The 24,659-nt window shown below is 40.7% G+C and overlaps 1 protein-coding gene across 4 annotated transcripts in view; it reads left to right on the forward strand.

The window, feature by feature from the left end:
- epas1b (endothelial PAS domain protein 1b) overlaps window positions 1–24,659 on the forward strand; it is a 172,158-nt gene that overhangs the window by 13,266 nt on the left and 134,233 nt on the right. The gene's annotated exons all lie outside the window — the stretch shown is intronic.

A 24,659-nucleotide genomic window follows, 5' to 3' on the forward strand; every position in this document is an offset into this window, starting at 1 on the left:
TTCATAGATAAATTGAAAAAAAATATAATTACTGTAACTAATCTAAACCCAAAACTATTCCTGAGTTACAAGGCGATATAGAAAAAAAAACCGACAGTACAAATAAAAAGAAACGCATAATCACAAAAACCACAAAGAAACTTGATTAAGATTCCCATTAGAGACTGTGAAAATAATTTTTTTAAAACCCCGAAGATTGGGAACGTTTAGATTTGAGCCACTTATGGAAACATCTTATTTTCTCCGAGGTTAAATATGACATTCTATAATCATTGATTATGAGTGGGCGGGGCAGCATCTTTCCATCTGATCAAAATAACTCATCTTGCAATAAGAGAGAGGCAAAGGCTAATATGTGACTTTGAAATGAAGACAATTTCACTACTCTCTTCAAGCATCCCAAACAAGGCCACCAACAGGCCTGGTGTTAGGTTAACATTAATAATTATTGATAAAGTATGAAAGATTTCTTCCCAATACTTGGCAAGGGTCGAACAAGACCAAAACACATGAATTAATGATTCGTCCTCCTTCCTGCATCTGTCACAGAAAGAGTTAATATGACTTTAGACATGTAAACTTCATGCATAACTTTGAATTGTAACAGGGAGTAACGAGCACAAAGAGAAGATGTGTTAACTAACTTAAAAATAGTGTTCCAAGAATCATCAGAAATAGAAATATAGAGGTCTTGCTCCCATGCCTTTTTAATTTGATTCACTGAGAAATTTGCCTAGATTTCAGGAGAGCATCGCATACAACAGCTATTAACCTTTTCTGAAGATTGTAAATTGTTTCTATTAAATTCGTAAGATGAACCTGCAAGAATTTTGAAGATTGAGAATAGAGAAAGTTCCCAATTTGCAAATATTGAAAAAAGTGAACATTTGATGTATTAAAGTTAAACGAAAGTTGCTTAAATGTAGCAAGATTATTATCAATAAATAATAAAATGTTTCATACCTAATTGTGACCATTCCTGAAAAGCAGAATTCATCAAAGAAGGTTGGAGAAAAAAAAAATTTGATAAAATAGGACTGAAAAGAAGAAACCATTGAAGCCCAAAATGTTTTCTGAACTGAAACCAAATCCTAATTGTATGTTTAACCACTAGATTATCAACCTTTTTACCAAAAGGAAAAGGTAGAGGCACAATGGAGAATTTTTGGGTTGAATTCAGCTCAAAATCAACCCAAGCCAGGCCATTCATTTTACTATCATAATATAACCAAAATATAATATTGCAATATTGACATCCCAATAATAAAATCTGAAATTGGGTGGAACCAAGCCTAGCGGCACCTAATACCCTGAATACACTGGAGATTGTCTGCTCTCAGAAGCTAAGCAGGGTCAGCACTGGTCAGTATTTGGAGGGGAGACTACCAAGAAACACCTGGTGCTGTAGGTTTCTGTGAGGGGCACTGGACAAAGTGGCAACTCTCTGTCTTCCTTATGGTAGACCAAAGTTAAAGAATTTCAGAATGTTACATTCTAAATGTAGCATTACATGACGATAATGAACATTTACCTTTCCATTCTTAACATTTTGGCAATATGCTTACACGAGGACATTTATTTTTTCCAAATATATGATGATATAATGGAATCAAGTAAATGATAAAATGATTTGGGAACAAAAATTCGAATAGCTTGAAAAATATATTAAAAATGTTGATAAAATAATCATCTTTATGGCAATAATTTGTCCAATTAAGGACATTAAAAGAGGAGACCACTAGGATGAAGATTCCTTCACCTGATTTAATAAGACAAGGAAATTTTCTTTTAAAAAGATGTTTATGACTCTTAGCAATTGTTACACCAAGGTATGTAAATTGGGTTTTGGGAATCGTAAAAGGAAAAGCAATATGTAAGGGGGCTAGAGTGTTCAAAACAAATAATTCACTCTTTTGTAAATTTAATTTGTATCCAGAATTGGAATTGCTTAAATAATGTTAGTGTAGCAGGAACTGAGGAGTTAGGATCCAAAGTAAGATATTACGAGCATAAATAGAAACTTTATGAACCATTTCTCCCATAAAAATACCTGAAATATCCTGAGATTCTCTAAGGACAATAACCAGTGGTTCTAAGACTAAATTAAACAACAATGGACTCAGAAGGCATCCCTGTCTAGTCCCATGATAAAATTTAAAAGGTTTGAATCCCGCACTGCCTAAGGAGTTTGCAGGTTCTCCTCATGTCTGTGTGGGTTTTCCAGTTTCCTCCCTTCGTTCAAAACATACTGGGGGGTGGGGGGTAGGTTAATTGGGTGTAAATTTGGCAGCACAGACTCGTGGGCCAAAATGACCTGTTACCATGCATTATGTCTAAATATTAAGTTTTATTTTTAAAAAAGTCTATATAGCGATAATGGAATAGTAGATTTGAAACAGCTAGCTGCTCTCACTTTTTTAAAAAGAATGTTTATTGTGTCCAATTTAATACTTCCTTTAAGAAATGTATTTTGATTGAAAGCTTTGTAAAATATCTATAGTGTGCAAAAATAAGAGCTCCAATCAGGTTGGTGATCTGTAGGAGAATAAGAATAATTTGCAGAATTTTCACTGAACATTTGATTTTGGGAGACTTAAAGAAAATTAATAACAACACTTTTATAAATGATAATGCTGGAATATTCAAGCCTGGTTTTTTTTTTAAAACAACTGTTGTTAACAGTTAATAGTGTAATTCTTTCAATGAATAATCTTGACAAAACACATTTATTAATTCTAAAATAAAAGGTAGCTATTTAAACATGTGCATTTGTTGAATCAAATATTCTTCTTCTTTGGCTTGTTGGCTTTGCGGACGAAGATTTATGGAGGGGGTAAAAGTCCACGTCAGCTGCAGGCTCGTTTGTGGCTGACAAGTCCGATGCGGGACAGGCAGACACGGTTGCAGCGGCTGCAGGGGAAAATTGGTTGGTTGGGGTTGGGTGTTGGGTTTTTCCTCCTTTGCCTTTTGTCAGTGAGGTGGGCTCTGCGGTCTTCTTCAAAGGAGGTTGCTGCCCGCCAAACTGTGAGGCGCCAAGATGCACAGTTTGAGGCGATATCAGCCCACTGGCGGTGGTCAATGTGGCAGGCACCAAGAGATTTCTTTAGGCAGTCTTTGTACCTTTTCTTTGGTGCACCTCTGTCACGGTGGCCAGTGGAGAGCTCGCCATATAACACGATCTTGGGAAGGCGATGGTCCTCCATTCTGGAGACGTGACCCATCCAGCGCAGCTGGATCTTCAGCAGCGTGGACTCGATGCTGTCGACCTCTGCCATCTCGAGTACATCGACGTTAGGGATGAAAGCGCTCCAATGGATGTTGAGGATGGAGCGGAGACAACGCTGGTGGAAGCGTTCAAGGAGCCGTAGGTGATGCCGGTAGAGGACCCATGATTCGGAGCCGAACAGGAGTGTGGGTATGACAACGGCTCTGTATACGCTTATCTTTGTGAGGTTTTTCAGTTGGTTGTTTTTCCAGACTCTTTTGTGTAGTCTTCCAAAGGCGCTATTTGCCTTGGCGAGTCTGTTGTCTATCTCATTGTCGATCCTTGGATCTGATGAAATGGTGCAGCCGAGATTGGTAAACTGGTTGACCGTTTTGAGTTTTGTGTGCCCGATGGAGATGTGGGGGGGCTGGTAGTCATGGTGGGGAGCTGGCTGATGGAGGACCTCAGTTTTCTTCAGGCTGACTTCCAGGCCTGTACAAAAACAAAGGCGAGAAATCAGACTGCTCAAACTACGGGGAATCACGTTGCTCTCCATTGCAGGCAAAATCTTCGCTAGGATCCTACTAAATAGAATAATACCTAGTGTCGCCGAGAATATTCTCCCAGAATCACAGTGCGGCTTTCGCGCAAACAGAGGAACTACTGACATGGTCTTTGCCCTCAGACAGCTCCAAGAAAAGTGCAGAGAACAAAACAAAGGACTCTACATCACCTTTGTTGACCTCACCAAAGCCTTCGACACCGTGAGCAGGAAAGGGCTTTGGCAAATACTAGAGCGCATCGGATGTCCCCCAAAGTTCCTCAACATGATTATCCAACTGCACGAAAACCAACAAGGTCGGGTCAGATACAGCAATGAGCTCTCTGAACCCTTCTCCATTAACAATGGCGTGAAGCAAGGCTGTGTTCTCGCACCAACCCTCTTTTCAATCTTCTTCAGCATGATGCTGAACCAAGCCATGAAAGACCCCAACAATGAAGACGCTGTTTACATCCGGTACCGCACGGATGGCAGTCTCTTCAATCTGAGGCGCCTGCAAGCTCACACCAAGACACAAGAGAAACTTGTCCGTGAACTACTCTTTGCAGACGATGCCGCTTTAGTTGCCCATTCAGAGCCAGCTCTTCAGCGCTTGACGTCCTGCTTTGCGGAATCAAATATTATAATGTACATAATTCATCAATTTCTAGTTTTCTAATTCAGTAGAAGCTGTTAAATCAAATCCACGTAAATTGGTTGAAAGTTCACAGTGCAAATTGCTGTTAACTTGTCCTGTGAACTTAATCACCATCTCAATAAATTATTCGATTTAATCAGTCTTGATAAAGGGTCACACCCTGAAATGTTGACTGACCACTTCTACCCATGGTTGCTGTCTTAGCTGCCCATTTACTCCAGCGGCTCATTGTTTGCTCAAGTTACGGTTTGTCAAGTTGTATTGATTTAATAATTATTTTGGATAAAAAGCCAAACAAAATAGCTTTTTAACTTTTTTCTCAAGTAGAGCTGAATTTGATGGATCAGTTACAGCTGCAAATCTTCAGCTTCTTTATCCAGCATTTATTGGGCAGTTTTCGAACAGAACTGCACCACACATGAACAGGCCCTTCAGTACATTATGTCTATGCCAAATATGCCAAGTGAAACTATAGCTCTGCTCCTTGTATATGATATACATCCTTCTATTCCCAGAGATGAGGTGCAGTTGCTAACGGCCCTGTATCTGAGCGATGATTTTTTAAAAAATATTTTAAAAAAAAACAAGAGATGGTTGTTGACTTCAGGAGGGCCCAGGGGGACGACATTCGACTGCCCATTGTCGGCTTGACAGTTGAGGTTGTCAAGAGTATCAAGTTCCTCGGAGTACACTTGGTGGAGAATCTCACCTGGTCTCTTAACACCAGCTCCATAGCCAAGAAAGCCCAGCAGTGCCTCTACTTCCTGCGAAGGCTGAGGAAAGTTAATCTCCCACCCTCCATCCTCACTACATTCTACAGAGGATGTATTGAGAGCATCCTGTGCAACTGCATCACCACCTGGTTTGGAAGCTGTACCTCCTTGGACCGCAAGACACTGCAGAGGAAAGTGAAGTCAGTGGAAAAGATCATTGGGGCCTATCTTCCTACCATGAAGGACAATTAAAACACTCGATGCAAGCGAAAGGCAATAAATATTGTGAAGGACTCCACACTCCCCTCATGTAAACTGTTCTCTCTTCTGCCATCTGATAGGAGATACCATAGAACTCAGCCCCATACGTCCAGATTGGGCAACAGTTTCCCTGCCTCCACACCCCCAAGCCTTAGGCTTCTGAATTCCCAGACCAGTTGGGGATAGGGTACTGTATACATATTAATACTTCAATGTGTTTAACAGCTAATCTAACTTATATTTATGTAAATATGCTCCGTGGTCCTGGAGAAATGCTATCTCGTCTTGGTATGAACAATAAATAAAGGTGACAACATATTTATGCATCTATCTGGAAGCCTTTTATATACTGCTGTTGTATCTGTTTCAACATTACCACTGATGATGTGTTTCAGGTATCTACCTTTTTGTGTTAAATTTAAAAAAAACTATCTTTCCCACTTATTTGCTTTAAACTCCTTCCAACCATCTGCACTTTAAACACGTTCTCTAAAGACTCTGCTGCAGGTTCCTGACTCAAAACATTGCCTGACCATTTCTTCTCATGGTTGCTGGCTGACCTGATCAGTTCCTTAATTCTACATCACATAAAAACATATGAAATGGGAGCAGGAGTTGGCCTTCCAGCCTGTCGAGCCTGCTCCGCCATTCAATTAGATCATGGCTGATCTGATCATTGACTCAACTCCACTTACTTGCCTTTCCCACATATCCCTCAATTCCTTTTTTATATAAAAAAATCTAACTAATGAAGTAGTCTCAACTGTTTCCCTGGGTAGAGAATTCCACAGATTCACAACTCTCTGGGAGAAACAGTTTTTCCTCATCTCCGTCTTAAATCTACTCCCCTGAAACTTGAGGATGTGTCCCCCTGTTCTGGTCTCCCCTACCAGTGAAAACAATGTTCCTGTCTCTTTCTTATCTATCCCTTTCATAATTTCTCATTGTTTGACATGCATTCTGTCTTTCATCCTTGTACTGGGTCCTTTCCCTAATGGAGTTTGTGGAGATGTGATCCTAACTTTTTTTTCAACAGCTCAGTTTGGGTACTGCAGATTGAAATCAGAGCCAGAAAACTCTGATCAAACCATAGAGGACAACTCTTGGATTGATTCAGGACTTGTTATACACTTCCTTTATATTGTATGGCTGCATCCAAGCCTTGGTTATAGGAACAAATCCATCCTGTCATTCCTGGCAGATATGTTCTAAATATTATCCCATTGCGGCTCATGCTGAAGAATGTGTCAAAGCTTGCACTAATGGGCTTAAAAACAATTTCTTCCCTGCAGCTATCAGGCACACGAATGAGCCCCATAAGAGTGCTACCCTGCTGCATTTGGTGCTAATTGATCTTTTTCGTTGTAATGTGATATTCTGTAAATTATGCTCTTTACATGGCTGTATAAATGATTAGAGATATCATCTTGGTCTGTTTGCAGGTGAACACAGTGCTGGAGAAAGTCAGCATGTCAAACACCATAGTTTATATAGCAAAGCTAAAGATGCATAACCAATATTTTGGGCATCAAGGTGTGAGCAAACTGTCATCAGGCACCTGAATAAAATGGTTGGTGGAGGGGGAGGAGCACAGGCCAGCAGGCAAGAGGTGATAGGTGGATAAGGGAGGGAGGACACAGTGAAGATATGGGGAAGGGGTGTGGATAGATCTGTGAATGCAGAGAGAAGGTGGTAGAGAGCTGGAGGAAAGGAGACAGGTAAGAGGGGGAATGGTCTACAAGAAACCAGAGAAGTTGCTGTAAAAGTACAAGATATTTTGTGGCAAAGAACCAGATAAATAGCCACTTCTGCCGCATTCTCAAAGAACTTAAGCTTCTGTAGTTTGACAAGAAGTTCATTTGCAGCCCTCTATTAATTTGTGTGGATTTGTAATTCATTATATTGTTGCCATCTACAAATTTGCTGATGACACCACAGTTGTCGGCAGAATCACAAATGGCAATGAGGACACATACAGGAGGGAGAAAGATCAGCTCATTGAATGGTGTAACTACAACAACCTTGTGCTCAAGGTTACCAGAGATGATTATGGACTTCCAGAGGAAGTCATGGAACACGACCCAGTCTTCATCGAGGGCTCAGTATTGAAGAGGGTCAAGAATTTGAAATTCCTGGGTGTCAACATCTCAGAGGATCTGTCCTGGAGCCTCCATGTTGAAGCAATCACAACAGAGTTGGCACCAAAGGGGGCATTTGCAGGCATTACCCCCAAATGAGGACTTGTGACCCCCCCCACCCACGCACCCACCCGCACAGACCAACAGGACTATCCTTTGAAAACTTTATAAATTAAATTATATTTATCATATTAAAACTTACCTTTTATAATTGAAATTAAAACAAAAATGGGAAAAGAAAATTGCATACGCCCATGGCATCAAAAAGGAAGTTGCGTTGGACTGCGTGGAACGTGCTTGGGCTCAACATGGCACTGCTGAATAAATTCCAAATTTTCTAAACATTAATCGAGTCCATTTTTCTTAGTACAGTGGTTGCAGTGTTAGCTGCCTTACACAAGGTATAATCTCCCTTGCTTTGAACAGTTTGCAGTCCTAAATAACAGTTAGTCTTGAGAAGGAGTTTAAGACGGACAGTAACTTACAAGAACAAAGACAGCCATTTGTAAATCATTTCCAAGGCTTTAATTTTTTTTCTGTATTCTCTGATCCCAGTCCCAATTGTACAGAACTGAAAGACTTTTTGAAGACAGTGGGAATGCATTTGCTGCCTTCAATTTGCAGGGACGATTCTTGAATAAACAGTACATTAGAATGTGACAACCATTTTATTCACTAACTCCATGAACACCCATTTCAAAATCCTGGGAAGCAAGTTATCAGCTGCTGAGATTCTTTCAGCCCTTTTTCCAGGACCCAAAGTTGTAGGCCTTTAAGATGCAGGTCCAAGTGCAGAAACCCTAACACTAGTGTCTCTCGGGGTTGTGGGTGACACTATTAGAGGGGGGTCACCAAAAGGAGTTGCGTGGTTTCTGAAACCACGCATGCCCCCTCTCCTCCCACCCTCCCCCCCCAAGACTCTGGTGCTGAGCCTGAATCACAAAAAAGGCCTCACATCTTTGTGAGGAGATTTCAATTATCACCGAAAACTCTCATGCTTCTACATGTGTACTTTGAAGAGCATCCTGGCTGTTTATATCACTGCCTGGTATGGAGGTGCCAACTCTCAGGACAAGAATAAATTCCTGAGGGTTGTTAACTAGGCCTGTGACATCACCAGACTTCACTCCATCAAGGATATCTACATGAGGCGGTATCTTTTTTTTAAAAAAAACAAAACAGCCTCTATCCTCAAGGACCCCCACCACCCAGGCCATGCCCTCTTCACTCTGCTATCATCAGGGGGAAAAATGTACAGGAGGCTAAAGACGAGCACTCAATGCCACAAGCACAGCTTCTTCCCCGTCAGGTTCCTGAATAATCAATGAACCAAAGACTTGCTTTTCATGCATTTTTATTTTTTTATTTATATTAATGTTGTAAGGTGGTTATAATATGAATGTTTGCTCTATGATGCAGCCGCAAAACACCAAATTTCATGACTGTTCATGACAATTGATTTTGATTTTTGAATTGAGATTGCTGTTCATCCTCTTGTAATGACACAATAAAGTGATTTGTAATTTTCTTGAACCATTTTCCAAATTTAGACTCTCCACTTTATGAAACCTTGTGTAACACTTAATGGTATTGTAGCATAACTGATATGAATGAAAAACCTAACAGGAATTCTACACATGGCATTATTCTATGTTTGGATGGCTTATGTTGTGTACAGAGTTTATCATTGGATAGCAAGTGGAATTTTTAAAATCTGTGATGCCTTTGTTATGAGCCCAGAAGACCCCAAAACCCAGCGGTAATAGAAATTCACCAAGACAAATGGTTGCTTTAACAAAAGTTGCTTTTAATTATCTTTAAACATAAAAACAGGATGAAACTTTAACTTATTGCTATTAACAATCTAATTTTAAGTGCAAGTGTATGTAATGTGCATGCAAGTTCAGAAAAGTTATTTGATTCACAGTCCAATCTCACTTCTCATTCCTCCAAGTTCACTGGTTGCAGACAATTCTTGTACTGGGCATAGAATTTAACATTTATAAAGTTCACCAGGCTTTGGTGCTGAAAAGTAAATGGTTACTGCTCAGGAAGGTTATTGTCAGTTTTCAGAGAGAGATTTGTTGCTCGTTGGACACCCAGAACTGATTCCTTCTCATCAGCCACTTCAGTGTCTTGCCGAAGAAATTTGCCCCCTCAGAGTTTTCCAGATGATAACCTCTTTCTTTCAGGTCACCACAGAGTTCCTTTTGTTGTTTCCCTTATTTCAATTAAAACATTATGCAGCCAGCCATTTCTTGTATGGATCACATGGGTTTTGACTAGGCAGAATTAAGAACTCACAACCTGTCTTCAAAATGGGGTTTTCCACAAGCTTGCCAGCTTGTCGTGTTCCAGTCCCAGGTGCTGCTGCTGAACTGTAGAACTGATCTGTCCCTGTCTCTCTGAGAAAACCATGTGACCCTCTTAGAACAGCCAACTGCATTCAGACAGACTGCAGCTCCGGACCTCAACTTCAGAGTTCATTCACTTGTTGCTTTCCAAAACAATAATCCATTACTCCACACCATGTCAAATTAACACCTACTTGTGAAGTCCTTATAGGTATCCTTCAAAGTTTTTTCAAAGGCTTAAGCAGAGTTCTGGCATTTTAAATGAGATCTGTTTTGAAGTGTTTGTGCATGACTTACACTAAAAAATAATCTGCCACAATTTATCTCCTTTAAAATAAATCTACATACATTATAAAATATAACATAATCTATCACACCTTGCATAATATTTTCCAAAAATTTTTGCAACATTTTTGCAAAAAAAAAATGAAGGTTTTGATGCTTGACAGATCACAGTACAATAAACATCTAGAAATGAGGGGGTGGGGATTGCATAGTTAGCATTGCAGTTTGTACAACATTATTGCAGTGCCAGTGACCTGGGTTCAAATTTGCTGCTGTTAAGAACTTCTGTGTCCGCATTGGTTTCCCCTGGTTGCTCTGGTTTCCTCTCATATTCCAAAGATGGAGTTAGTAGGTTAATTGATCACATGGGTTTGTTTCGGCAGTGCAGGCTTTGATCTGGAAGGGCTTGTTACTGTGAAATCTGTGATCTGAGTTTTATAAATGCCTCCTGTTTCAGCATGTGGCTCATCTGGTTGTCTTTCTTGAACTCATTTTAAACCCTTCCATGACTCATTTCTATGCCCCTTTTTCAAAATTGCTGAAGCTCTGTTTCTTGCTTCCCTTTTTCAAACTTGCTGAAAACACTGGAAAAAATGTTATACTGCTATTTGGTGGAATGGGAATTAGGTGTTTTTGGATATTTATAGGAGTAATATCCAATAGTCTGGAAAATCTGGATCCATCCATGTGCAGTTTATTGGAGTTTTACCGTACGTCACATTATGTTTGGATGAAGTTGCAGAGAAAACACAATTGTTTCATTATTACTATTGTTCCAGCACTCCTTTAGGCCCATTATAGCACAATGAGTACATTCTGTTTATTTCTCATCACTTTCGAAGTTGGTATTTCAATTTGAGCTCTTTTATTAGGTAATAGATAATTCATAAGAGATCATAAGTATGATGTTTCTTTTTGTTGTAATAAAGAAGCTTGGGTTCTTTTAAAACAATTCTACATTATTAGTTATATACAGAAGACCATGTGGAGGCATCCATCTTGAATCCAACCCAAGCTGCAACAAACTAGTCTCTGACTCCCTCTAGTGGTCAGGAGGATTACTTGCACTCTATCATTACAATAAGGCAGTGTGTGTGATTAATGTAAAGATCCTGGTTAGGTCATCATGGTATGGTTAATGATGATCTAGAACTCCAGGATGGTATTTGAGGGGAGTTGCAAAGAAAATTGAGACAATTATGTTTGGTCATGGCAGTGAATTATATTATGGGCAGGGAGACTCTTATAATTTAGCTCCTTGGAATTTTGTAGTGCTTGACTGGCAATATGAAATATATTTTTAATGACCAATGGCAAGAATCCTTGTGCTCACAATTTAATTGCATATGGCTTATAGATTGTCAAATATTTAGGCTGTATTTCAAAGCATTTAAAATTTCTGTTGAAAATGCCTCCTATTTTTCATTGGATATTTTTTCTTGATCTGTTACAAGTATAAAAGAAATGTATGCTCCATTTAAACAAGAATAGATTCCTTGAGAATGCAGTTGCCTTTATGTCAAAGTTTAAAAAATATGTAAAAGAACATCATGTGCGTATTTTTGCAATTTCATCTAAGTTTGAGGTTAGAAGTTCAGCTGAAAAACATAATGGAACAGATGCTCCTTTTTGTGACAATGTACCCACGGTCACTTAAGTAGTTAATCAGTGCTGTAGTAATGAGCACATTAGAATTTAAGAGCAGGGAGGCTGAATACTTGTTGATCGAGCACAGAAAGTTCTGGATTATAACCTACTTGCAGTGTGTACAGTAAATCCCCTTCCCACAGTGGGAATGACTGCCACTGATTTGGCCCTTGTGGTTGAACTTTTGCCTTTCAGCTTAAGTTCACACAGACTATTCGCCAGGCCTGCCCAGAAAGCTGTCTCCTCGAACTTCCTGAGGACTTGCATAATATTTCCTTGCCTCTTCTATAACTATGATATTTGGCTGGATCACTGCCCATGATGTATTTGTGAATTACGAAAGCTGTTGTAAAAGGATAGGCATCAGTAAACAATGAACATATCACATGGTTATTATATGCCATCAGGCTATAATAACTTCTTTAAGAATAATTTCAGGGCAGTCCCAATGGTGTCTTTTGAACAAGAACTTAAGTTTGAAGTTATCTGCTTGGGACATTAAATTTGACATATACCATATTGTTCATGACGGAAACAATGTTTCAGAGCTGGAAAGAAAACTACCAGTTGCTTGTGTCACTTTTATCTATTACATACAAAAAAAACTTACAAATATGAACTTCTGTGTAAGTTACATGTAAAATGTACTTATAAAATTCTTGTCATCGAGATAGTTGAAGATAACAGATTATACAACATTTTGTTTACATAATTAAAAGGAAGATAAACTTGGAGGACCCTAAATTTCACACTTTCAACTCTGGGTCAACCTGCTTATGGAAGCAGTATTGCCTTTTCAATGTGTTGACCATTCGACTGGAGTTTGCATCTTTTAACAATTTTCTGGCCATCATTGCAGTTCCTGGCCCTTTGAAGCGTGGTAGGAAAAATCCGGGCAAGGACCTAAGACCAATTTGACCTAAGACCTAAGAATTGACAAGAAATCAAAATGTGGCAGCTCTCTTCATGGGTGAAAGGTTTTGTTCACTGTACTGTTCTTGTGCTGAGAAGTGAATTTGACAGCATGGGGGCCTACTTTGACAATGCAAGTTGACTGTGGCAACTCTACAGGACGACGCAGCTGATCATCAACCAGGATCTCAATCCATCCGAGCAACAAGGGTACAGCTTGTGCTATGTCACTTTAGATCTCATTGGGGACCAAGATGAAGTGGATGCATAGGAAGCACTGGATTGCTTCACCACAGGAGTGCAGATCAACAGATTTAGGATGGCAGAAAACTATACCCAGCAAACAGGTTGAAAAGGGTAAAGCAAATTTTCCTCAACTCTGAGTGTGAGAATAGTTGAGATCTGCTGTCTGATGAAGGCTGCTATTAAAGTCCATAAAACTTAAGAGCAGAATAAGTTATTCAGTCCATTGAATCTGCCCCACAATTCCATTTTAGTTGATTCATTTGCCCACTCCACATACTTTTAATACCCTAGCTAATCAAGAGTGAAGTCATTGCACTTATTTGCCTCCTTTATTTTGACAGCACCTCTAAACCTATGAACTTAATGGCAAAGAAGTGCAAGGGCTATAAGTGCATGGAAAACCTTCACCTACTGATTCTGCTCCACATCACACACCGTCCTGACCTGGAAATGTACTTTTTTTTTTCCTTTTGTTGCTTGGTCCAAGTTTGGTAATTTATGACCTAACAACATATTGTGGAAGGACTGTGGTTGTTTAAGATGGTAACTCTGCTTTACCACCTTGAGGGCAGTTAGGGAGGGGTAATATATACATCCACGCACAGATCCCATAACTGATTTTTTTTTAAAAATGAGGTGTTGCTCCCACTATGCGTTCCTTTAGCCCTCCATCCTGGTGGAGGCATTCACGGAATCACTCTTTGGTCCTTGCCCTTGGATGAGGCAGGTGACGGATATCGGGCTGTAATCTGAATTGTTTCAGGCAATGATTTCATTGGGTGGGAATGAGCAGGCATTTGAGATTCTGGCCACTGCTCTCTCAGGGACAGTGCATCACCAGTAGCAATTGAGGTGCCCAGTCCCCAAACACCCAAGGGGATTTATTGTTCAGTCTGTCGATTTAGAATTAGTGCCTAACTACAGCATGATCTGCATGCACCTGCGTGCAGGATTCTTGGGCAGCTGCCATAATGCCTTTTGCCCTGCAGCATTCCATTTTCTCTGATCTAATCTTATCTTCAACCAGACATGCTGTCTGAATGGAGTTGTGGCTGCTCATATCACTGAATAACATGAGAAAAGATTTTAAAAAATACATAGAATCAGACCCTTTGGCCGATTGTGTTTATGCTGGTCAGCAGGCAATCACATTTTTTTTCTCGGCACTTGACCTGTGGCTGCCTTTGTCATTGCTTTTCAAATGCTCACCTAAATGGAGCTGTCTCCACCACCACCTCCGGCAGTCTGTTCCAGATTTTAATTGCCCTCTATCGTTTTTTTTTAAAAATCCTGAAGTTGTTGTAAATTACCCTTAATTTAAAACCCTTCTTGGAGACAGCCTCAGGGAAGGTTTTGTACTGCTTACTTTATTCTATGTCTTTACAGTTGTGGACACCTCAATCAAGTCTCCCTTTCAGGCTTTTCAATTCCAAATTCATCCTCTCTTCAAACCTGAAGTGTTCATGGTAAATCCCTTCTGAACCTTCCATAATACAATCATGCTACAGCATGGAGACCAGAAATGCACAAAGACTCTTCCAAGCTGCTTTACCTGACTGAATTATAACCTCCCCACTCTCATGCTATAATACCCTAGTCAATAAAGGCACTAACAAGAATAACTATCAAAGCCTTGTACCTAGATCCCTCCATTCCACAGTCTTTTCTGGGGTTCTACCACTCTTTTTGTATATCATAAGTTTGTTAGGCTAAAATGTATCATCTTGTATTCTCTAGGATCAGATTCTATCTCCTCATCTTGCCAACCTCTTGACAAAGATTAGGCCTACTATCAATAACACCACTATTTTTCCTGTTACTTGTGAGCATACTAATAATACTACTTTCATTCAATGCAGATTGTTCAGTTTTAAGAAACAGCAAGGGTTACAGCAATGAGCACGCTCACCTAAGAGCACCCTCACCCAAGAGCACCCATCACCCAAGAGCACCCATCACCCAAGAGCACCCATCACCCAAGAGCACCCATCACCCAAGAGCACCCATCACCCAAGAGCACCCATCACCCAAGAGCACCCATCACCCAAGAGCACCCATCACCCAAGAGCACCCATCACCCAAGAGCACCCATCACCCAAGAGCACCCATCACCCAAGAGCACCCATCACCCAAGAGCACCCATCACCCAAGAGCACCCATCACCCAAGAGCACCCATCACCAAGACAATTTCACATAAAATTTGTCAAAATGCTCTTGATCCCAGGGGCTTTATCTTTTGGTCCACTCTATTGAATATTGGCACTAACTTTGACTATTTATCTATTAATGTGTGTATATTATCTTTCACTGTCTTCTGGCATATTGTGGTAAATCAATTTGTACTGTCATTGGTGTATCTTGCATACACGTTTAGAGGTATCTAATAAGAATTTTGGCACCTCTTTCATGTACACAATAACAGTGTGTAGCACGAATAAAAGCTCTCATGACTGGAGGGAGAACAAATGCTTTGATTAGCTTATAACTATGGATAGGGTTTCATAGTAGACTTCAGAAGGATTCTGGGTTTAGGCGGGAAACCAGGGTTATATATGAGCCAATGGGGATGGGATCAGCCATCAGCACTACACACTACCAATGAATCCCAGTTCACTGCATTCACCCCTTCCTGCAGAATTTAGGGTCTGTGAATGAAGACAGAGAACATGGATTCAGAAACTAAGTCGAAAAATATAGTTATTTACAAATTTACAGATTTGAGGCAATGGACCCTCTGATCCGGCAGGTGCCAGGTTCCTATGGAGATGGTATCCTCTCTGCCATCCGGGCACTCTACATAAGAGCATGTGGGATTGGCATGGTGCAGTTTCACCCTTTCCACCAGGAGGTTGGTCTTGCTTCTTCTCAGGTGCTTCCTGACAGAGAGTGGTGAGCCAGGTAGGGTGCATAGTTCCTTATGCCAACTTTCTTTCAAAATTTAATAGGAGCTCATGAGGCGTAGCGTTAGTCATGGTAGCGACCGGATGGAATGGTGCGCCAAGGGGAGGACTTCCTGCAAGCATGAGTCTGGAAGGCCTTTTGACTTCAGGGCCAGTTTGACAGCCTTCCAGACTGTGGCGTTCTCCTTTTCAACCTGCCCGCTCCCCCAGGGGTTGTAGCTACTAGTACTGCTGGATGCGATGCCCCTCACCAGCAGGTACTGACGCAGCTCATCACTCATAAAGATGACCCCCAGTGGCTATGTATATTGCTGGGATACCCAAACAGGGCAAAAATGGAATCTAGGGCCTTTATGACTGACGAAGTGGACGTGTCTGAACATAGAATGGCGAACAAGAAGCAGGGTACTCATCGATGATCAAGAGGAAGAAAATGGTCCTGTTCATGGAGGGGAGAGGTTCCTTAAATTTGACTGAGCCGTTCGAAGGGCCTGGATGACTTTATCAGGTGCGCCTTTGCAGGGGAGTAGAAGTGCGGCTTGCACTCCGCGCAGACCTGGCAAGACCTGGTCATTTCCCTGACATCTTCCATGGAGTAGGGTAGATTGCACGCCTTGACAAAATGAGCCATATGGGTAACCCCTAGATGGCCAAGCTCATTATGCAGAGACTGCAGTTGGCCGGTGTGTGCAGAGGCACAGCTTTCTCTGGATAAGTCATCTGAGGGGTCATTAAGGGCTCCTGGCCGATAGGCAATGTCACAATTGTAGATGGAGAGCTCGATCCTCCACCTAGCAATCTTGTCATTTTTGATTTTTCCCCTCTTGACGTTACAGAGCGCTGGTCAGTGAGGAGCGTAAATTTCCTGCCAGCCAGGTAGTGTCTCCAGACCCTCAAGGCTTCTACAATGGCTTGAGCCTCCTTTTCCACAGATGAGTTTGGCCTTCTAATGTCTGAGGGGAAAAAAATGCAACCGTCCTGCCCACCTGGTTGAGGGTAGCGGCCAGAGCTACGTCTGCACCTTTGCTTTCCACTTGAAAAGATGCATTCTCATCTACTGCATGCATGGTAGCTTTTGCAAGGTGATTCCAGAGGTAGTTAAAAGCTATTTGAGTTTCTACCAAGAGAGGGAAATTAGTGGCTTTTAAGAGAGTACGAACCTTATCAGTGTATTCCGGGATCCACTGGGTGTAATATGAGGAAAAACCCCAGGCATCTCCTCAAAGGCTTTGTGGTCCTGGGAATGGGGAGCTGTAACAGGGGACACATTCTATTGGGTTCGGGACCAATGCTGTCATTCTCTACCATGTAGCCAAGGATAGCCAGATGTTTAGTCCTGAACACACACTTGTTAGAATTATAAGTGAGGTTCTGGGCTTTCATATGGTGACATTATTGAGGTAGGGGAAGATAACCTTCAACCCATACTCATCCATCATTCTCTCCATCTGCCTCTGGAAGATAGAAACCCCATTAGTGATACCGAAAGGAACCCTCCAGAATTGATAGAGATGACCGTTAGCCTCAAATGCCATATATCGTTGGTCCTTGGAATGGATTGGCAGCTGGTGTTAAGCAGCTTTCAGGTCGATGGTTGAATAGACCCGATACTGCGCAATATCTTTCACCAGGTCCGAAATTCAAGGGAGGGGGTAAGTGTCCAGGACTGTGAATGGATTAATGGTTTGGCTATAGTCAGTTACTAGCCTGGACTTGTTTACTACTACTTGCGCTCTCCACAGGCTGGTGCTAGGTTCGATGATACCTTCGTTGAACATTTGTTGTGTCTCTGACTTTATGAAATCTCAGTCTACTGTGCTGTACATACTGATCTTGCTAACAACAGGTTTGCAGTCTGAGGACAGATTTGGGAAGAGAGGTGGGGGGTGGGGGTCGATATTCGTTGTGGAGGGGTTGTATGTGATTCTGATTTTAGAGGCCATCCATTCTGAACCATTACAGGGAGGAGGGGATCACAATACTCCAAGGTCGCGCTTTTAAAGTGAGACAGGAAGTCCAAACCCAACAACACCGGAGCACACAATTCATCAAGTATATACAGGCAAAATTTACAAAATTCCCCCCTTCGAATTACAAATGCACTATACCATGTTGTTGAATATGAGTGAAATGCAAATGAGATGCTAGGAATATGCAATAATTGGAAGGATACATTTTTTTATTTTTAAATTTATTTTATTTTTCACACTATGAACCATATTAATCAAAATACACACAGACATTTCCCTCTTGAATATACATTTTGTTCCCTTTTTATCCCCCTCCCTTTCCTTCCCACCCCCCTCCAAACCCATTAAATGTTCAACATATACAATACAATAAACCCATTAAACAATGTCATCACACATTGAAAATAAACAAGAAAATTATGTCATCTACTTTTACACACTGGATCAGTTCATTTCGTCGTCTTCTCATTCCATCAATTTGGGGGGGTGAGGTCCACGGTAGGCCCTCTCTGTTGTGTTCCATGTACGGTTTCCAAATTTGTTCAAATAATGTGACTTTATTTTTTAAATTATATGTTATTTTTTCTAATGGAATACATTTATTCATTTCCATGTACCATTGCTGTACTCTCAGGCTCATCTGATTTCCAGGTTGACATTATACATTTTTTTGCTACAGCTAAGGCTATCATAATAAATCTTTTTTGTGCTTCATCCAGTTTAAGGACTAATTCTTTACTTCTTATATTCCTTAGAAGAAAGATCTCTGGATTTTTTGGTATGTTGCTTTTTGTGATTTTATTTAATACCTGATTTAGATCTTCCCAAAACTTTTCCACTTTCTCACATGCCCAAATTGCATGTACTGTTGTTCCCGTTTCCTTCTTACAGCGAAAACATCTATCTGATAATGATGGGTCCCATTTATTTAACTTTTGGGACATGATATATAGCCTGTCTAACCAATTATTTTGTATCATGCGTAACCTCATATTTATTATATTTCTCATAGTTTCAGAGCATAACTTTTCCCATATTTCATTTTTTATCTTTATGTTTAGATCTTTTTCTCACTTTTGTTTCGGTTTATAGCTTATTTCATCATTTTCTTTCGCTTGCAGCTTGATGTACATGCTTGTAATAAATCTTTTTATTATCATTGTTTCTGTAATCACATATTCAAAGCTGCTTCCTTCTGGTAATCTCAGTCTGCTTCCCAATTTATCCTTTAAGTAGGTATTCAGTTGGCGGTATACAAACATTGTACCATGAGTTATTCCATATTTGTACTTCATTTGTTCAAATGATAATAAATTATTTCCCAAAAAACAATTTTCTATTCTTTTAATTCCTTTTCTCTCCCATTCTCTAAAGGAAAGGTTATCTATTGTGAAAGGGATTAGTTGATTTTCTGTCAATAATAATGTTGGTAGTTGGTAATTTGTTTTTTTTTCCTTTCTAAGTGAATCTTCTTACATATGTTAAATAAATGGTGCAGTACTGGTGAACTTCTATATTAAAAAGGGATGAAAATAAAGGAGAAGGAATATAAAATCAGTTTAATTGCAGATGACATCATAAGTATACTTAACAGAACCAGAATTATCAATAAAAGAATTACATAAGAAATTGAAGGAATATGGAGAAATATCAGGGTACAAGATCAACACAAATAAAAGTGAAGCAATGCCAATGAATAATGCGGATTACACAGTTTAAAAAAGAATCACCTCTCAAATGGCAAACAGAAGCAAGCTGATACCTAGGTATTAGATAATAATTTAAGCCACTTATACAAATTAAATTATCAGCCATTAATGAAGAAATTACAGGATGACTTAGAACATTGGAAAGAATTGCCAATAACACTGATAGGAAGGGTAAATTGCATTAAAATGAACATCTTCCCAAGGATACAATACCTATTTCAATCATTACCAATTCCCTTAACAGAGAAATTCTTCAATGATCTAAAGAGAATAATAAGGAAATTCTTATGGAAAGGGGGGAAACCAAGGATAGCGCTAGATAAATGAACAGAATGGTACAAACAAGGTGATTTGCAGCAACCAAAATTTTAAAAATTATTATAGAGCAGCACAATTAAGATATCTATCAGATTTTTATCAAACAAGGGAAAAACCAGATTGGACCAAGATAGAGCTAGATAAAATCGGGGAGAAGGTACCAGAACGTTTACTTTATAAGTGGAATGGAAGGATACATCGTTAGGTTGTACTCCTATGAAGTCTATGAAGCTTTCAGTAGAGCCTGTGTCGATCAGGCATTTAGCAGAATGTCCGTTTATGTTCATAGTCGCTATGGAGTTTGTGAGGTCTGTCCTGATCTAGGACCATCGAGGCTAGAACCCCAGAGACTCCATACTCCTCCCTCGAGTGGCCCCCATTGTCAGAGTTTGCCCTGCGTGGGTAAGATGGCGTCGACTTCGTGGCATGGCAAGATGGCCACCGAGCCTTTTTGCACTGTTTCCTCACTGCCACCTTCCGTCGGCATGTAGCACAGCAAGTGGGTTCAGGTGAATTCAGGGCAGACGGCTTGGGGAGCTGGAGTTGGATCCAGGAGCAGTGCAGGCCATGGACTTCCCCGGGCTTCCCCTTGAGTAACAAACCCTCACCCAATGCCCTTTCTTGCCACAGCTGGAACACACTGAGTCTTTAGCAGGGCAATGAGATCAGGGATGCTGTCTCTTGCCACAGATAAAGCACTCACTAGTGTGGGAGCACTCCCTAGCATAGGCTGGGGTAGTGGGAGCAGCTGGCCCTTAGAAGGGGTCACCTGGGTGAGGGAGCTCACTGGCTTCGAGGTTGTTATCATTCTAGAGCTTGGCCTGTTCCAATGATTTGGCCAGTTCAATGTGACTAGCCAGGTCCTTCTTAGCCGACTCGAGTAGACGCTGCCTCATGTACCTTGAGTGGTCCCCCACGACTAGGGTGTCCTGAATCTGTTCTTCATGAATGCAGCCCGTAACTGATTCATACGTGCACTCCTTGGCAAGCGTCCACAGATCCAGCAGATAGTCATCAATGGTCTCTCCTGGCCTTTGGCAATGTTGAGTGAGTTCGTGCCTTGCTAGAAGCTCATTTTGTGACTTCAGGAATTGAGCCTTCAAAGCCTCAATGGCAGTGTCACATATAGTGTAGTCCCTGATGACTGCATACCCTTTCGTTCCTGCCCTTGAATTGAGTGTGGACCTCCTGAGTTCATTGGTGTGGAAGACTTCTCTGGTCGCGTTCAGATAGGCCTGGAAGCAGTCTAGCCAGTACATGATGATCTGAGCCACGTCGGAGGACAGAGGGTCTATCGGCTTAAGTAGCGCTTCCATTATTTAGGGAATAAGCGTGAATAGAAACTCTCACAACTGGAGGGAGAACAAACACTTTCATTAGCTTATAACTATGGGTAGGGTCTCACAGTACTCTTCAGAAGGGTTCTGGGTTTAGGTGGGAAACCAGGGTTATATGTGTGCAGATGGGGGCGGAGCCAGGAGGTGGAGCCAGTCTTTAGCACAATACACTACCAAATGTATAAAAAACTTTCACACTCTGTCAAATCCCTTACTGGACATGTAGACTCCAGAAAATGTATTCCTGTATTTTCATCAACTCAGTTATTGTACTCAATATGTTTGATTGGATTAGTCAGACAGGATCTCTCTTTAAAACCCATGATGAATATTTTTGATGAATCATTGTTTCAATGAACAAGCTCTCATTCTGCATGAGTGAAGGATGCTTTGTAAAAAAATAAATAATTATACTTGGAGTAACAAAATCAAACAAACAACCTATTGCATATCTGTAGATATCTGATAGAATCTGCAGGCATTTAAAGATCATAGATGTGTTACAAAAATCAGATATCTTCAGTAATGTATTGTCAACGATTAGCCTAAATAGTAGGGACATGTGTAAAGGTGTTTGAAGATGAGGCAAATCTTATCTTTCTGGTTAACAGCAAGGTAGAAAGTTTTAGACTGAAGGAAGATTATGGATGTCTTGGCCAGATGGGCAGAAAAATGGAATTTAATCCAGAGAAATGTGATGTGATGCATTTGGTGGGGCTCATGACAAGGGAATGTATGCTAAATGGTTGATAATAGAGGAATACAGGAATGCTGCAGTCTTTAGCAGAACTCTAAGGTAATTGAAAATGCAGTTCCATTTTTGCAAAACACAATAGAAAGACCTGGAGGATAGTCGAACTAATACATCAGTTTAGTTGGTGTAAGGTAAAACATCATGAGATGGGAATGTGTAGGGAGTTACCCTGTACAGGGCAGTAACAAGAAGGGGAGGTGTCCTTGTACTCCTGTTAGGTAAAACATCATGAGATGGGAATGTACAGGGCTGTAACAAGATGTAAATGCATCCTTGTACTTACAAGATAAGAGAGACATTGATGGATTGAGAGGCAGGAAGCTAGCAGGGAAAGGATAGCAACAGTTTTAGTCATTGGACAAGTAATGATATGATGATGTTCTAAGCACATATCCAAGGGTATAAAAAAATCACCATTTTGCTGATAACGGCAGAATGCATTCTCCGACTAACCTGGTTGGTCGCAAGTGTTACAATCCGGTAATAAAGAACAAAGAACCCTGATTTCGACTCAGCCTGGTGTTTGTCTCACTCATTCATGAACAAAGCAGACCTAACATTGGTTGTGGCCTAAGTGTATTTATTTCTGCTCACTGCATTACAGGAAACATGGTTGCATTGGAGAGGGGTCAAGTGGAGTTATAAAGGGGTTGGCAGGGGTGGAAGAATCTAGATGTGAGGAAAGATGGGATAGGCTGGTGTTTTTTTTTGTGGTGAGACTTAGCGCATAGAATTGAGAGACCTTTGCACATTGGTTTAAGGCTAGTGGTTGTGATCAAGGACCCTGCATGGAAGGGGAAAAAAGCCCTTAACACAGGTTAAGACAGAACACAGAGGTATGGCCAAGTGGACACCCAATCTGCATTTGGTCTCATCCACGTAGAAACATGATTTGTATTTGGTCTCCTCGACATCAGTGAGACCACATGCAGTTTGGATGACTACATCACTGAGCACCTTGCAAGGAACTGGGATTCACTGGTAGTGTGTTGGGCTGATGGCTGGCTCCACCCCCATCTGCTCACATATAACCCTGGCTTCCCGCCTAAACCCAGAACCCTTCCAAAGACGACTGTGAAACCCTACCCATAGTTATAACCTAATAAAAGTTTTTGTTCTCCCTCCAGTCGTGAGAGCTTTTATTCGCACTACATACTTGAGCAGCGTGGATCTAAGTTTGAACTTCTAAGAGTCAACCATTTCAACTCCCTTCATTCCCACAAGGACATATCTGTCCTCTATCTTATCCATTGCCAGAGTGAGGCCATGTGAAAACCTAAGGAACAATATTACACATCCCTCCCAGGTGGCCATAAATCCAATGGTACAAGTACAATTTTTTATAACTTATGGTAAATCCACCCCCCCCCCCCATTCCACTATTTCCATCTCGTCTTTACCTATGGTTCTTAGTTTTCTCTAACTTCCTCCCCATTCCATGATCTCCCCCTTTATCTATCACACTACCCCTTCCCCTGATATATTGATATCACTCCTTTCTACTTTTGTCTTCATTTAAGGATCATGACTTTAAACATTAAGGCAAGTGACTATAGACCATTCAGCTTAACGTCTGCAGTTGGGGAAGTGCTTGAAGCTATCATTAAGGAAGAAATGGCAAGATGTGTGGATGGAAATGATTCCATCAGTTCTTTTCTCCTTACTTGAGAAAGAATATATGAGCTTTGGAGATACTCCTAAGGGGGTTCACCACGTTGAATCCAGAGATGGGGGGCTTAGCTTATGATGAGAGATTAAGGAGCTTGGATCTATACTGACTGCATTTCAGAAGAATGAGAGGGGATCTGATGTAAACATATAAAATTATGAAAGGGATAGATAAGAGACAGGAATGTTGTTTCCACTGGTAAGTGAGACTAAAACTATAGGGAATTGCCTGAAGATTTGGCGGAGTAGATTTAAGATGGAGATGAGGAGTAACTACTTTTTTCAGAGTGAGGTGAATCTTTGGAATTCCCTGTCCAAGGAAACAATCGATGTTGTCTCATTATATGTCATTAAGAGCTTTGCATAGCAAGGTAATTAAGGTTTATGGGGAAAAGGCAGATTGGTGGAGATGAGTCCTCAGCCAGTTTAGCCATGACGGGGCAGGCTCGACAGTTCAGATGACCTATTCCTTCCTGCTCCTATTTCTCTGTTTGTATTCCTACCCATGAATGTGGCCTGCCTCGCCAAGTTCCTCTGGCATTTGCAGTTTTTATTTCAACTGAGAGACATGATGGGTCACATGGCAGTTTCAGTGTTTATAAATTTACCATGATTCTGTTTTTGTGAAATTCCTGTTGTGCATCACGATTTGAAAGGCATGTTTTATTCAAGATATTTTTCGAATTGCAGTGTTGCATATCAGGTAAAACAAATCTCTTGCTGAACAAGGTACGTTCACTCTGATTTACATTCCATCTTCCATCTTATTGACACTATTTAAATACTGGGCTAAGAGGTGTTAATCTAGAGCAGTGGTTCTCAACCTTCCCTTCCCACTCACATACCACCTTAAGCAATCCCTTTTTTTTAATCACTGATGGCATAGGAATTACTTAAAGTTGTATGTGAGTTAAAAGAAAAAGGTTGAGAACCACTGATCTAGAGTATGTTGGCTTTCCTAAATTATTCGTCTTTACATACTGGTATTTATTTTAAATTTCATTTAGTTATCAGTGGCATAATCAATTATTGTTTATGCTTC

The sequence above is a fragment of the Narcine bancroftii genome, chromosome 4 (genome assembly GCF_036971445.1).
Source record: "Narcine bancroftii isolate sNarBan1 chromosome 4, sNarBan1.hap1, whole genome shotgun sequence".
NCBI classification, from domain to species: domain Eukaryota; kingdom Metazoa; phylum Chordata; class Chondrichthyes; order Torpediniformes; family Narcinidae; genus Narcine; species Narcine bancroftii.